Consider the following 14817-nt stretch of genomic DNA (forward strand, 5'->3'; position numbering starts at 1 on the left):
AAAAGATTGCAGAAAATTGTGGAGAGTGCTAATGTGAAAGTGGATGAATAGTATAGAAATCATTCTATATCATATGACAGAGAACCGACAGTGGAAATGATCATAACTAAATCGACAATGCCTCAACTAGTATAGGAAGCTGAGACAGTTACACTAGCACAATCATAAAATTCAATTGTGACTTATGATCAAAGCAGTGAACCTAAAGTTCAAAAGACACCTAGGTATGTAAGATTAAATCATTCTAAAGATTAAATTATTGGAGATAGAAACAAGGGAGATATAAAAAGAAGAAAACCGGCAAATGAAGAGGTATGTCTTATTTCTCAAGTTGAACTGGCAACTGTTATTGAAGCTTGTAAGGATAAACATTCATTAAAGACTATGGAAGATGAATTAGATCCAATAGAGAAGAATGAAACTTGGTCTTTAGTTTCCCGACCTAAAAATAAGAATGTTATTGGAACTAAATGGGTTTTTAGAAATAAATTGAATGAGGATGGTCAAGTTATAAGGAACAAGGCTAGATTGGTTTGTAAAGGATATTCTCAAATGGAAGGAATTGATTATGGTGAGACATTTGCACCTGTAGCTAGAATTGAAGTTGTTAGACTATCTCTTGCCTATGCAACTTATAAGAACTATAAGGTTTATCAAATGGATGTTAAATGTGCATTTTTTAATGGTGAGCTTGAGGAAGAAGTTTACATTGAGCAACCTAATGGATTTTCAATGACAGATGATAAAGATATGGTTTGTCGATTGAAGAAAGCTTTATATGGATTGAAACAAGCTCCTAGAGCTTGGTATGCAATGTTGGATAAATATCTTTTGAAGCTTGGTTTTACTAAAGGCAGTGCTGATAGTAATCTATATTATAAGGTCACTGATAATGATATTCTAATTATTGAAGTTTTTTCGGAGGAGAAGATAAATTGTGCATGGAATTTGCTAACAAGACGAAGAATGAATTTGAAATGTCCATGATTGGTGAGATGAATTTTTTCTTAGGTTTGCTGATTACTCAAACTAACAAAGACATGTTTATCTATCAAACTAAGTATCTGAGGGAATTGTTGAAAAAGTTTGGTATGGAGAATTCCAAATTGGTAAATACTCCTATGGCTACAAGTGAGAAATTATCTATCAAGCATACTTCTACATCGATAAATCCAACAAGGTACAAGTCTATGATTGGTGGTTTGTTATATCTAACTCAGACTAGACTTGATATTATGAATGCAGTAAGTATTGTTTCAAGATATCAAAGTAATCCTAAATAAAATCATGAATGTGCAGTAAAGAGGATATTTCGGTATTTGTAAGGAACAATAGAATATGGTTTATGGTATTCCAGAAATGATGATTTCACTTTATGTGCATATATTGACTCAAATTGGGCAGGTGATACTGATGACAGGAAGAGCACTTCTGGTGGAGCTTTCTTTCTTAGAAAGAAATTGGTTTCATGGATTAGCAAAAAAGAGTCATGCATTTCTTTATCTACTGCAGAAGTTGAGTATGTTGCAGTAGCAACTAATTGCACTCAAGTCTTGTGGATGAAGCAAATGTTGAAGGATATCAGGGTAAATTATAGTGAACCGGTAGTTATCTACTGTGATAACTCTATAGCTATTGACATGTCTAAGAAACTGGTATTTCACTCTAATACTAAGCATATTTCAATACAGTATAACTTTCTGAAGGAAAAGGTTGAAGCAAAGGAAGTCAAATTGGTCTATGTGAACACTAAAGAATAGATTGCAGACATATTCACTAAACCGTTGTCTAAGGAATCATTTGAGTATTTGAGAGACATGTTAGGGGTTTTTGCCCCTCCGATAGAGACTTGATTGATGAAGCTTGTCATCAGTCTAACATGCATTATCGGAGACATTATTCATTCTCACACTGATGAGTAGTGCTACTACTTAGGGGGAGTAGTCAGCTTTGAGATTCAGAGGTTTATATCATTGCTTTGATATTTTTGTCAGATTTCTAGCATTGATTTCAAAGGGGGAGTGATAGTAATGTGAAAAATCATTCAGAACCTTATAGAGACATCATTCATAGGGGGAGAGCTATTAATTGTTGGTTGTCTTCCACAAGGGGATGCTTGTTTGGCATTTTTTAGTACTTAAATGTTTTTCACATCTAGTGTTGCCATCAATGCCAAAGGGGAAGATTGTTGGAATCATGGATGAATTGATTATGTGTTGCATTGATGTTTTGTCATTGATGTCAACACTAGCTATTATGGTTGGTTACCGCCAGACAAGTTTTGGTTACCGGTAGAAGATCTAATGTTACCGGTAGAAGAGACTATATGTTGGACACTTCCGACATGTTTGGATTAGTGAAGTATATTTGATTTCATGTGTTATATGCTCCATGAGCATGTTTTGGTCAGTTGGTATTGGCTTGGTACTCATATGCTATCATACACTCTAGTAAACCCTTACCGACATTGGTTTAAGGCTTTACCAGTAGAGCTTTCATTAAGGAATTGTGACAGGATGCATAGTTGGTGTTGGTGTAGCTTCTTCATGGATTTCAGGATGTTGAAGATGTTCTTTGATCATGCTTCAACTGCTCGAAGACATTTCTTTGGCATGGTGGACCCAGAATAGGTCTGGTACCTATCTAGGTTATGGACTGGTATCATGCTAACGTGTACTCTACATGTTACCAAGATATCTCAAGATGATTTATGGATTTGTTATTATTGTTTTGGTCTTAAGCCGACATGGCATATCATTGTAATATAGAATTATGTAATGATATTATTGTAATATCTTTTAGGTGGCCAACCTAATCGGTTTAGGCCTTAGGGTTTGTATAAATAAGAGGTCGAAACTCTTTGTAATGTATCATGGTTATTGGAAAGGTCATGGTCAAGGAATGTAATTTTCAATGTAATATCATTCAGGCATAGGTGTTGGTCGATCATTGGTGATTGAATTGGATTCAGAAGAGGATTTAGTCCTCCGACATTGAGCTTAACTGGGACTGTAATCAGGCACGGTAGATGCTATTTCTAGCAGTTCACTCTATTGGATTGTTGTCCATTTATCTTGAGATGGTTGTAGCCTCTCTATAGTCAATGAGACTCTTTTGTAATGAGAAGTACGCTCTAGGCAGTGTGCCTTTATGCAAGTGCATACCCCTCATTGTAACACATACTTTTTGCAGAAGTATCATCTGACTGTGGGTAGGCTTCCCACAGTGGTTTTTCCCTTTCTGGGTTTTCCACGTACAAATCATGATGTTATGTGGTATGGTTACTTTGCATTGATTATCTAGTTAATTGTTAAGTTGTATTATTTACCGGTATCTATTCCTACCAATATCTGTATATGTTTTATCAGTACTTGATCTGTTTAAGGTTGTAATGTGGATTAAAAGTTATAATCTGTTAAAAATTGATTCAGCCCCCCCCCCCCCCCACTCTTAGTTGTTCACTAATTATCCTAACACAAACACCACTGTAACAAAAGGTAAATCATAAAAGAAAGTGGAGTGCGGGTCACTGAACCTGAACTCCACTAAAGATCGATGGAGTTCGGGTTCAGGAACCCACACTTCACCAAGACTTGGGGTAAATCAAATACAATGCAAAACAAAAATTCAATAACAAAGAGTGTTGCTCAGGGCTCGGGTGCATAGACCTAAACAACATCACAATTGTGTAGTTGTTCGGGCCAATGAACCCAAGTGACACCACATAAGGGTTACACCAATGATAAAAATGAATCATATAGAAATACAACGCATAAAAAACTCAATACCATGAAATAAAAAGGGTTTTCAAACCCTGCGAAAAAGAATAAAAGAAGAAAAAAGGGGAAGAGAATAAAATATTACCTAAAACTAGCAAAAAAAATGAATTAAAGCTCCTCCTCCTATGATTTTTGATCAACTTGAAAAGGAAGAACAAAGCCCAAATTGCTGGAAAAACAGATTAAAAGCGAAGAAAAAGACTCCTAAATGATTTGCACAAAGGGATAATAAATAGCTCAAAGTGACATAAATAGGTACAAATCAGGTTTATAAACCCAATTTGCACTTGCCAAGGTGCATTTCGGGTTTACAAACCCATTTGCACTTGCCAAGGTGCATTTTGGGTTTACAAACCCAATTTGCACTTGCCAAGGTGCATTTCGGGTTTACAAACACAATTTGTGCTTACCAAGGTGCATTTCGAGTTTACAAACCTGATTTGCACTTTGGGGGCAAAAATAGGCAAGGAGGTGTAAATCGAGTTTATAAATCTGATTTGCACCTCGAAAACAAACTTGGTGTAAATCGGGTTTATGAACTCGATTTACACCTAGGTTTCACACTTAGTGAAAAAGGGAACATCCAAGGAAAAAATGTGCTTGCCATGATGAAAATGTCTTGTAATGCGTGCATGGAGCTTCAAAACCACAAATAGGCTAAAATTTGTAGGGTTGCCTCATTTTTTTGCAATGCTAAAATTGAGGATAACACGGAACGATTTCTTTGGAATAAGTAAAATATTTTAATTGACAATTGATTCACCCCCCTCTTAGTTGTATGAGATATTCAACAATTGGTTATATAGTTGTGGTTCCTATAAAGTGAGACTAATTGCTCGAGGAAGGTCCGATGGCACATAAATTGACTATTCCCACCTTTGAAGGATTTGACTATAGTTTATGGAGAGTGAAGATGAGAGGATATTTAATTTATTTGAGTTAAAACACTTGGAAAGCTATGGAGATGAAGTATGTGATGTCAACAAATGGTCCTACTACCCTAGATGAGATTGAAGCCTATGAATAAAATGAATGAGCAAGGTGTGTTATCTTTAGTGCCCTAACTAAAACTGAATTAGTGAAGGTTGTTGCATTAGATACTACTTATGAAGTCTGGGAAAGATTGGAAAAATCTATGAAAGGAATGACAGAGTTAAGCTAGCTAAAATGCAGACTACTAAAGGCAGATATGAGAACTTGAGGATGGAAGAAGGTGAAGACATAACAAGTTATTTTTAGAAAGTCAATAGTGCAGTGAATGAGATTAGAGATCTTGGCAGCACCTTGGATGATAAGGATGTGATAGAAAATATTATGAGGACTTTACCAAATGTTACAGTGACAAGATTTCAACTATTGAAGAAACTTATGATCTGTCCAAATTTACTAGAGAACAATTGTATGACACCTTGACTACTTTCGAGATGAGGAAGTTGGCAAAGACAAAGCAAGAACTGAGATAACATTTAAATCCACAAAAGCAACAAATGAAGATTTAGATGATAAGAGCCTGGATGAAATGGAAGCAAATTTTGTAAGAAAGTTGAAAAGAGGAACTGATGAATATAAAGGTATGTTACCTCTTAAATGTTTTAAGTGTGAAAAGATTGGGCATTATGCATCTAGATATTTGGAGAGGGGAACAAAACAAAATTTTAAAGAAAACAAAGAAAAGTTCAATAAGAAAGCCTACTATGTTAAAGATGATGCTGATATTTTAGATGATGAGTCAGATTATGAAGATGGTGATTGTTTATTCTTGGTAGAAAAAGATGAATCTAAACCTACAAGTAATAAGGAGATATCTAAGATTGTTGAAATTGTTGAATCAACATTTCATGTTATAAGAGATAAAAATGAATGGTTGATTTATAGTGGATGTTCAAATCATATGACCACTGACAAAAGTAAGTTTATAAAACTTGAAAAGCATGATGGTGGTTCTATTAGATTTGGAGATATGGAAAACATAACATTCAAAATGTATATTATGTGAAAGTATTGCATCATAATCTCTTAAGAGTTGGACAAATGTGCGAGAATGGTTACAATGTTGTTTTTTAGGATGGTGGTTGTGAGATCCAAAAGAGATCCGAACTCTTATTGTTGTGGGAAAAAAAGAACAAGTGGAAACATGTATCAATTGGAGGCTACTACAAGACATTGCTTGTTATATCAGACCAATGAAAGTGGGCTTTGGTACCAGAGGATGTGTCACATCAATTTTGACAATTTGATGAAGATTAGTCTGACAAGAGTTGTGAGAGATTTACTGAGACTATCAAAATCAAATAACAGTGTTTGCAGAGAATGTCAAGTGGGAAAACAGAAAAAGGGAATGTTCAAAAGAAAAGAACAATCTTCTACCAGATTGTTAGAATTGGTTCACACATATTTATGTGGTCCAACCAGAACAAGGAGTTTACAAGGTGAGAGGTATTTCATGCTCTTAATTGATGATCATTCTATATAGGTTGCATTTTTAAGAGAAAAGTCAAAGGCATTGTAAAAGTTTAAGATATTCAAAGCTAGAGTTGAAAATGAAGTTGATAGAAGAATCAAATGCTTGAGATCTGACAAAGGAGGAGAGTTTATTATTTATGAATTTGACACTTTTGTGAGAAATATGGGATTAAGAGAAGAGTAGAGAAGAATATAAGTAGAAAGAAACTCAGATTGCTCTAACAACTATATATAAAACTCTAAGATATGTACAAAAGAATCACTCTAAGAACTAAATTATAGGAGACAAGAATAAAGATGTTATTACAAGAAGTAAAGATGCTAAAGAACAAGTTCCTATGTGTTAATTTTTGAAATTGAACCTAAAATAGTTGAAGAAGCTTGTAATGATCAGAATTGGATGAAGGCTATGAAGGAAGAGTTAGTTCAGATTGAGAAAAATCAGACATGGGAGCTAGTCCCTAGATCAACAAATAAGAATATCAATGGAACAAAGTGGGTGTTCCAGAATAAGCTAGATGAAGATGGAAATGTTGTAAGAAACAAGGTGACATTGGTATGCAAAGGTTACACACAATTTGAAGGCATTTATTTTGAAGAGACTTATGCTCCTATTGCCATAATGGAAGCTATTAGAATGCTTTTGGCTTTTGCAACATGTAAAGATTTCAAAGTTTATCAAATGGATGTGAAGTCAACATTTTTGAATGGGAAACTAAAAGAATAAGTCTACATTAAGCAACCAAAAGGATTTAAGTTGTCAGATGATCTAGATATTATCTATAGTTTGAAGAAGGCACTATATGGATTGAAGAAAGCACCTAAAGCTTGGTATGGAAGGCTAGACAAGTGCATATTGAATCAAGGTTTTCAAAAAGGGTATGTTGACAATAATCCTTATTACAAAGTTGAATCAAATAAGATCCTAATTGTTGTTGTATATGTGCATGACATAATATTTGGAGGAAATGATGGCATGTGCAAGAAGTTTGTTGGTGAAATGCAAAAGGAATTTGAAATGTGCATGAATGGTGAGTTGAATTTCTTTCTTGGTTTAAGAGTGAATCAAAACAGTAAAGACATTTTTATTTCTCAGTCAAAATATGTTAGAGAGTTGTTGTAAAAGGTTGGATTAAAGAATTCCAAACTGGTATGTACTCCTATGACAACTGAATACAAGTTGATTAATGATGATAAATCTCCTAAGATTGATGAAAGAAAGTATAAATCAATGATTAAAGGACTGTTATACCTTACTGCTACCAAACTGGATATCATGTATGTTGTTTTCCTTGCAGCTAGATTTCAACCAAAGTCACATGTTGTTGCAGTAAAGAGAATTTCCCAAATATCTAAAAGGAATAGAAGATTTTGGACTGTGGTATCCTAAAGGATCAATTTTTCTTATAAAAGCTTATACTGATGTAGATTGGGCAGGAAGTGTTGATGACAAAAAGAGTACTAGAGGTCGAGAATTTTTCCTTAGCTCCTAGTTAGTTGCATGGTTAAGTAAAAAATAGGACTTCTTGTCTTTATCAACCATAGACGATAAATACATTGCAGACACATCATGTTACACTTAGATACTTTGGATGAAACAAAAATTGAAGGATATTAGTGTGATGTTTGATGAACTAATCTCAATCATGTGTGATAATACAAGTGCAATAAATATATCTAATAACCTAGTACTGCATTCTAGAACAAAGCATATCTCTATCCAGTATCACTTCTTGAGGGAGAAGGTGTTGGACAATGAAGTAAAACTTGAGTATGTTGTTACAAGTGTGGTTGTCGTTGCACCAAAAGATTGACCTGTTAATGCTCGATACAACCACTAGGCTTATAGAATCCATAGGAGGCAGTTAAACCATGTCACAAACCCGAGCACTGCATTGCACAACACAAAGAGATCAAGGGCGCACACCTTGCAACAATCCCCAGCGCAAGCGAGGGGTTTGAACCTGTGACCAAGCTTTGATACCACTTGTTACAAGTACGATTGCCATTGCACTAAAATATCGACCTATTAATGCCTGATACAACCACTAGACTTATAGAATCCATAGGAGGCAGTTAAACCATGTCACAAAACCGAGCACTATGTTGCACAACACAAAGAGACCAAGGGTGCACACCTTGAAACATATGTTCCTAGAAAAGAGAAGGTTATCAATATATTTATGAAGGCTTTGTGCAAAGATACTTTTGAGTATCTCTGGAAGGAGTTGGCCTGGGTATTACCCCTTCCTTGTTTAAACTAAGTGCATTTAACTATGCATTAGTCCAGGAAACTTCATGCATATTTTAGTCTAGACTAATGATTGGGGCTTTCTCTTAGGGGGAGTTGTGTAGAATCTGAAGATGGTTATTGTAGCATCCTAAATTGTACCCCCTTACAATTTAGACCACATTCTAGGCCCTCACCTTAATCTTCACATCCCTATGCTTGACTAGGACCCATTTATGCTTGCACCATATAAATATGGCATTAATATCACATTTTACCTTGCATTGCCCCTTTATCCTAGCCCCGTATTAGGGTAGGACCAAGGTGTGGCACCTTGGTCCTCACTAGTACCAGGGTGTGGTGCCATGACCCTCCCTAATTGGGCCCTATTTTAAACCCATTGACCCATCTCCAATTTGAGCAGGAAACCTTTCTTTATGGTGGCCTATGCCAAAAAATTAACATGTTAAACTGATGGGAAAGTATATAAGGAATCTTTCCCCTCTGCTTTGGATACAAGGATACATTCATGATATGAGGAATTTGGGAGCACAAGCAATCAAGCATTCAGATATTGAAGCATTCATCATCAAGCATTTCTTAAGGTCTTCAAGGTTGCATATTCTTCATCTATCTATTATGAAGCAAATTTACATCATTCATGTGCAAACATGTGTGTGTGATTAGGGTTTTGTCATGTTCATGTTATTTCATACAACATATGTGATTACATTCAAGAAGCAAACTAGCACCATTATCAATCATTGCAGATCTGAGGTATATCTTTCTATTATTTATTTCAGTATTTGCAACATTTCATTCAAGGTTGATTCCTCAACCAAGGTTTGACTTGGGCAAACCCCTATTCCCAACCTATTTCCCCTTCTTTTTGTGTCTAGGAAACATGTACGAAGCTGTGATCTTCAGGATAAGCTTTATTTATATTGACAAATCAATCCACCTTTGGTGTGCGAAAAGTTCAGAGGATCATGGTGACCACCACCATGGTCCTAATATTTTAGGTGCTCTTTCAAGGATTAGATTCGAGTCTTCTTACATTTCTCAGTTCCAGGTGTACAACTCAATCCCGCATCTGTAACTTACTGTTTTCATGTTTTTACCTTCATTTCCATCACTTTATCTAAATTTAGTAATTCAACTTACAAAAGAGTACCCCAAATTAATCGATCCAATCAGTATTTAGTCTTAATGCTTGTTTATTTGTGATTGAATCTATTGGATTCCCCCACTTTTGAATGTAATGGTCATCCCAAGCAAAAAATAGTGGTTTTCTCCCTCTAATGGTGGAAAACCTAATTTTTAACCATTACATTTTGGTGAACCTGACTCCTTATACACCTTTAATTCTGATTTATGTCCTCAAATATGAGTGTTTATGCAATTCAAAATTCAACTTTTCATTTACAAGTTTGATTTTCATGTAAATTTTAAAATTTTAGAGGTTAATTTCACTAAAACCATAATTTTTAAACTCAAAATTAAGCTTGTGAATTGTTTAATTTGGATTAATTATTTTAGATTTGAGTGCTTTTCATATTTCACAATTCAAAATTTCACTTACAAGTTTAATTTCAAATTTAAATTTTAAATTATAAGTGGTTAATTTTTTTTAAAAACCCTAATTTTTTATTTTTTTTAAAATTGAACTTGTGGGTTGTTTAAATTTTGAATTTACGATTTTGAATTTGATTGTTAATGTTAATTCAAATTCAAAATTACAATCTTAGATAAAATTTTAAATTAAAATTTTTAAATTAAGTGGTTAAATTCAACAAAACCCTAAATTTTAAATTTTAAATTGAGCTTGTGAATTGATTAATTTGGATTAATTATTTAAGATCTGAGGGTTTTTCAATTTCAAATTTCAAAATTTTACTTAAAGTTTAATTTTAAATTTAATTTTTAAAATTAAGTGGTTAATTTCAAAAACCCTAATTAAAAAAAATAAAACAAAACAATTTTTTTAAAGAATTTAGCTTGTGGGTTGTTTAAATTTTGAATTTACCATTTAAATTCGATTGCTAATGCTATTTGAGCTTGAAAATTGCATTCTTAGACCCAATTTCAAATTAATTTTAAATATTAGGTGATTAGTTTCACAAAACCCTAATTTTTAAATTTAAATTAGTCTTGTGGGTTGCCCAATTTTGAATTATTTTAAATTTGACTGTTAATGCTAATTCAAATTCAAAAATTGCAATCTTGGATCTAATTTCAAATTTAAATTTTAAAATTAAGAGGTTATTTTCACAAAGCCCTATTTTTTTAATTTAAATTTACTACTGGGTTGCATGTTCTTTTCAAAATTATCTTTCAAAAATCAATTTGCTTAATTAATTGAACAATCAATTTTACAAAAAATTGCATTGTTTAATTATTTCAAATTTCAAATTTCAAATTCTCATTTTTAAACTTCATTCCACATTTTTCAAAATTTAAATCTTAATTTCAAAATACCAAAATATATATAATAAATAAATAAAAATAAAAAAGATAAAAAAAGATAATTAAAAAAAATCAAATTTCCTATTTATAAAACCCTAATTTATTCTGATTAATTTGGTTGGGTCTAAATTAAATATCCGTCATGGCAATTAATGGATTTAATTTATTTGTCATTTCATATATGATTACATTGCTTTTTACCTACATTTATTATAATCATGTGTCAGATAATGGCTTCTTTCACTTCATGTTACTTCTTCATTCATGACACTTGGACATATTGCATTTTTAGGGTTTTCAAGTTGCTTCCTTGTCATCAATTAGATCTCAAAGCTTTCATCTATCATATAGGTTGTGTTATTGTAATGTTTGTAGGAAAATGCATTTCATATGCATATCACCTAAAAGCTTTTGTAAATCCCAATCCTAGAGATGGTAATGGAAAACCTAATACTTGTACCTCTCCTAGGGTATCTAATGTGAATGAAGAAAGAGATTGTAAAGCGGAAAATGATCGAACCCTAGTTGCTCTCCCCTCTTCCAACTCCAAGGAGAGAGAAGGGAGGTCGCTAGGGTTGACGGTTTTCACTTAGGAGAGACTTTACATTCAAAAGAGGGGTTGAAACCCACAAGATCCAATCCCACACAAGGCAAGATTGGATTCTAAATGAGTTTCAAGGGTTAAGACAGCAAGGCTACCCTCTTTTGTAAAGAATGTAGATAGAATGATTAAGCTAGGAATGCATAGAAAGTGAGAAAGATTCGCTTATAAACTGAGATAGGGATATAGGATGAAGCTGCGGACCTGGAATTAGCAGTAAAATGTCGATACGGTGCTATCCTGCAAATTTGAGCAAAAGTTGACGGGACGATGGCGCCCGGCGTGCACACGGTCCTCCGAAAAATCCACGAAACGAAGGGGGATCTATTCGTCTCTGCACAAGGATTCCAGATCTTCAATTTCAGCCGCGTACCTGCAACCTTGTTGTAAGGATGTTTGTATCCTTATGTGCGAAGGTATAGATGTTGTTGTATGTTGTATGTTGTATGTTGTAGTATGTGATCTCCTCTTCAATGGTTGAATCCTTGTCTTGAATGCAACACTTAGCCTTGAATGGAGACTTGGAATGATCAATTGCTTGAAGGAATGCTTGAATGCTTGAATGCTTGAATGCTTGAGTATCGTTTCCACGTCTTGTACACATATGTCCTTCTTACTCTACCCAAATGGGAGAGAAAAATGTAGTTTATATACTTGCCACTTAGGGTTGATAGACTGATTTTTCCGACCTTGGGCCGACAAGGAAAGATAATTTTCCAATTTGCAAACAAAAAGACCCGAAGTCCCATAGGAGACCGGGCCCAAAAATAGGGCCAGGGACCAGGGCACTGGGCGCCCTGGTCCTGAAGGACCAGGGCACTGGGCGCTCTGGTCCCACCTCCCGGGACAGCAGGGTGCAAGGAGGGATCAGGCCAGGGTGCAAGAAAATGCAGTTTTTGGTGTCGTGAGCAAGTTTCGGGGTCTCCATTCAAGTTCTGTGTTGCGTCGCCATCGTGAAGACCAAATGCGGTCAAAATTGCAAGTGTCACAATTTTAGGACGCTACATTTAGCCCCCACTTTAGCGGCAGTATGTATGCTCATACTTCTGGTAAAGTACAAGGAAACAACATTGAAAGACTTTCACCACGTCAAGGAGGCAAGACACACCAAGCCCCCAGTGGACTAAGGATCTTACGACTTTGATTGACAAAGTAAAAGGGAAGATCATGAGGGAGAACCATGACTGTCAGTAGTAAGGTTCCCTCACTATGAGTCATGCAAGAGAAATACAAAAAATTTTCAAGGCAAAGCTAAGTTCGCCAAGAAATTTTCAAGTATCTTGAAGGGATAGACAGGGTGTATGCCCCCCTACGTTAAAGTGATCGCACATGCCTCAACGGGGGTGATTGCTTTAACGTAGTGATACACATAAGAAATGAGAAAGGAAAGGAGCACGTTATCACAAAGATTTAGCCCCCAAGTGTGAGATAAACCCAAGGATAATAGACACAAAACACAAAGCACGAGGTGACTTCACTTTCCTCGGGGTCAGTATGCTGTATGATAATTCATGTATATCATATGTATGTATGCATAATTGTTCTTCATTCCCCAATCAAGGAAGGTCACCTAGAAGAAGGGAACACATGTGTCTTTTGAGTCAACATGAGAGAGACCAAAAGAGATCTCAATGCTTTGCATCGTCCTCAAGTAGACAGCACTAAGGACAACAAATAGAAGAATGAGAATAACACATAGCAGAAGTAACAAAAGAGAGGAGGAGAGAATCTGCTATGCTAATGAAACTAGTCTAGCACATCATCTACCCCCCGATCTTGCTGATCAATGTTTCGGGAAGGTAGGGAACATGCTAGAGGAGGAACATCCAACACAGTAGATGGAGCTATCACAAGATCCAAACAAGGGCTATGTTCATGTTCCAAGCCATGTTGTTCTTGTCTAGGAGCTAGGATAAGTGCTTTAGAAAATTCGTTAGATAAATGGTTATCAATATCAACAAGTTCATATTCACTATCAGAAGCAAGAGAAGTAACATTTTCATCATGAATAACATTTTCATCTATATCATCATCAAGATTTATAAAAATAGGGTCTTTAACTCGCACAAGATCAAGATCATCATGCATCTTATGTTTAGGAGATTTTGGCTCAATTTCTGGTTGAGGAGAAAATGGAATAATGCTTGTTGAAGGTGTTTTTGGAGATTGTAAAGTTTGAGAAGCAGCTGCTTGAGCTCTAAGACGACGCTTTCGTCGGCGTTCACGTGCAGAACGATTTCGTCTAGTCTTAGTAGGAAGTGGAGAAGATTGAGGAGGAGGAATGTTCTCATCCTTATCACTTGGGTGTTTAGGTTGTGGTCTCTTCGGCTGGATAATAGGAGAAGAGGAAGGTCTCTTCTCTCTATAAAAAGAAGGAGGAGGAACTGCTCCATATAAAGGAGGAATATTTGGTTTAGGAAGAAGACCAAGTCCATCATGACGAGGAGGTATAGGTCTACTTTTAGAAAGTTTATTAGGCATAGACATAGTCACATCCATAGGAACGGGTTGGGAATCTTCTTGAGGAAAGACATTAGTTTTATCTTTCAAAGGAAGAACTTCCTTCTCAAGAACAATAGGAATGTCAAGTTTAGGTGTTCTAGGTTCACTTAAAGATAGGATCATATCTGTTTTCCACTTTTGATAAGATTTGAAAAGATGATCACTTCACAGAGGAAGAGATTGGAATTGTTTAGGCCAAAAATAATCAATAGGAACGCTAGAGGTTCTTTCAGCTGGTTTAAAGAGACTATGATTGACAGTAACAACTTCACCATTATGGGGAAATTTCAAACACTTATGAATAGGAGAAGCAATAGCTTTCATGGAAGATAGCCAAGGATAGCCAAGCTTCACACGAAATTGTTTGGAAGATGGAATAATAGCAAAGTTCACATCAAGGGATTTGTTATGGACCTCAATAGGTAATGTAATAGAACCAATTGCAGGAGAAGAAAATGCATCAAATAATTTCACAATCACATCTGTTTTGTCATAGATCACTTGATTCAATTGCAAAGTAAAAAGAAATTCTTCAGTAATAACATTAACCATGCAGGAAGGATCAATAAGCACTCCACGGCAAGGTGTATTCTTGACTTTTGCAACTATGTATAAAGGACCATCAGGTGCCCTGATAGTTTCACTAGAATCAAATGTGATGGAAGGTTCTTTAGGGTTTTCTTGCTGCTCTACAAAGTTAATCACATTCGGAGTTATAGACACAAGACCATCAGATGAGAAAGAAGAATCATTAGCCTCAATCGCATTAGAGGTAT

The sequence above is a fragment of the Cryptomeria japonica genome, chromosome 10 (genome assembly GCF_030272615.1).
Source record: "Cryptomeria japonica chromosome 10, Sugi_1.0, whole genome shotgun sequence".
NCBI classification, from domain to species: domain Eukaryota; kingdom Viridiplantae; phylum Streptophyta; class Pinopsida; order Cupressales; family Cupressaceae; genus Cryptomeria; species Cryptomeria japonica.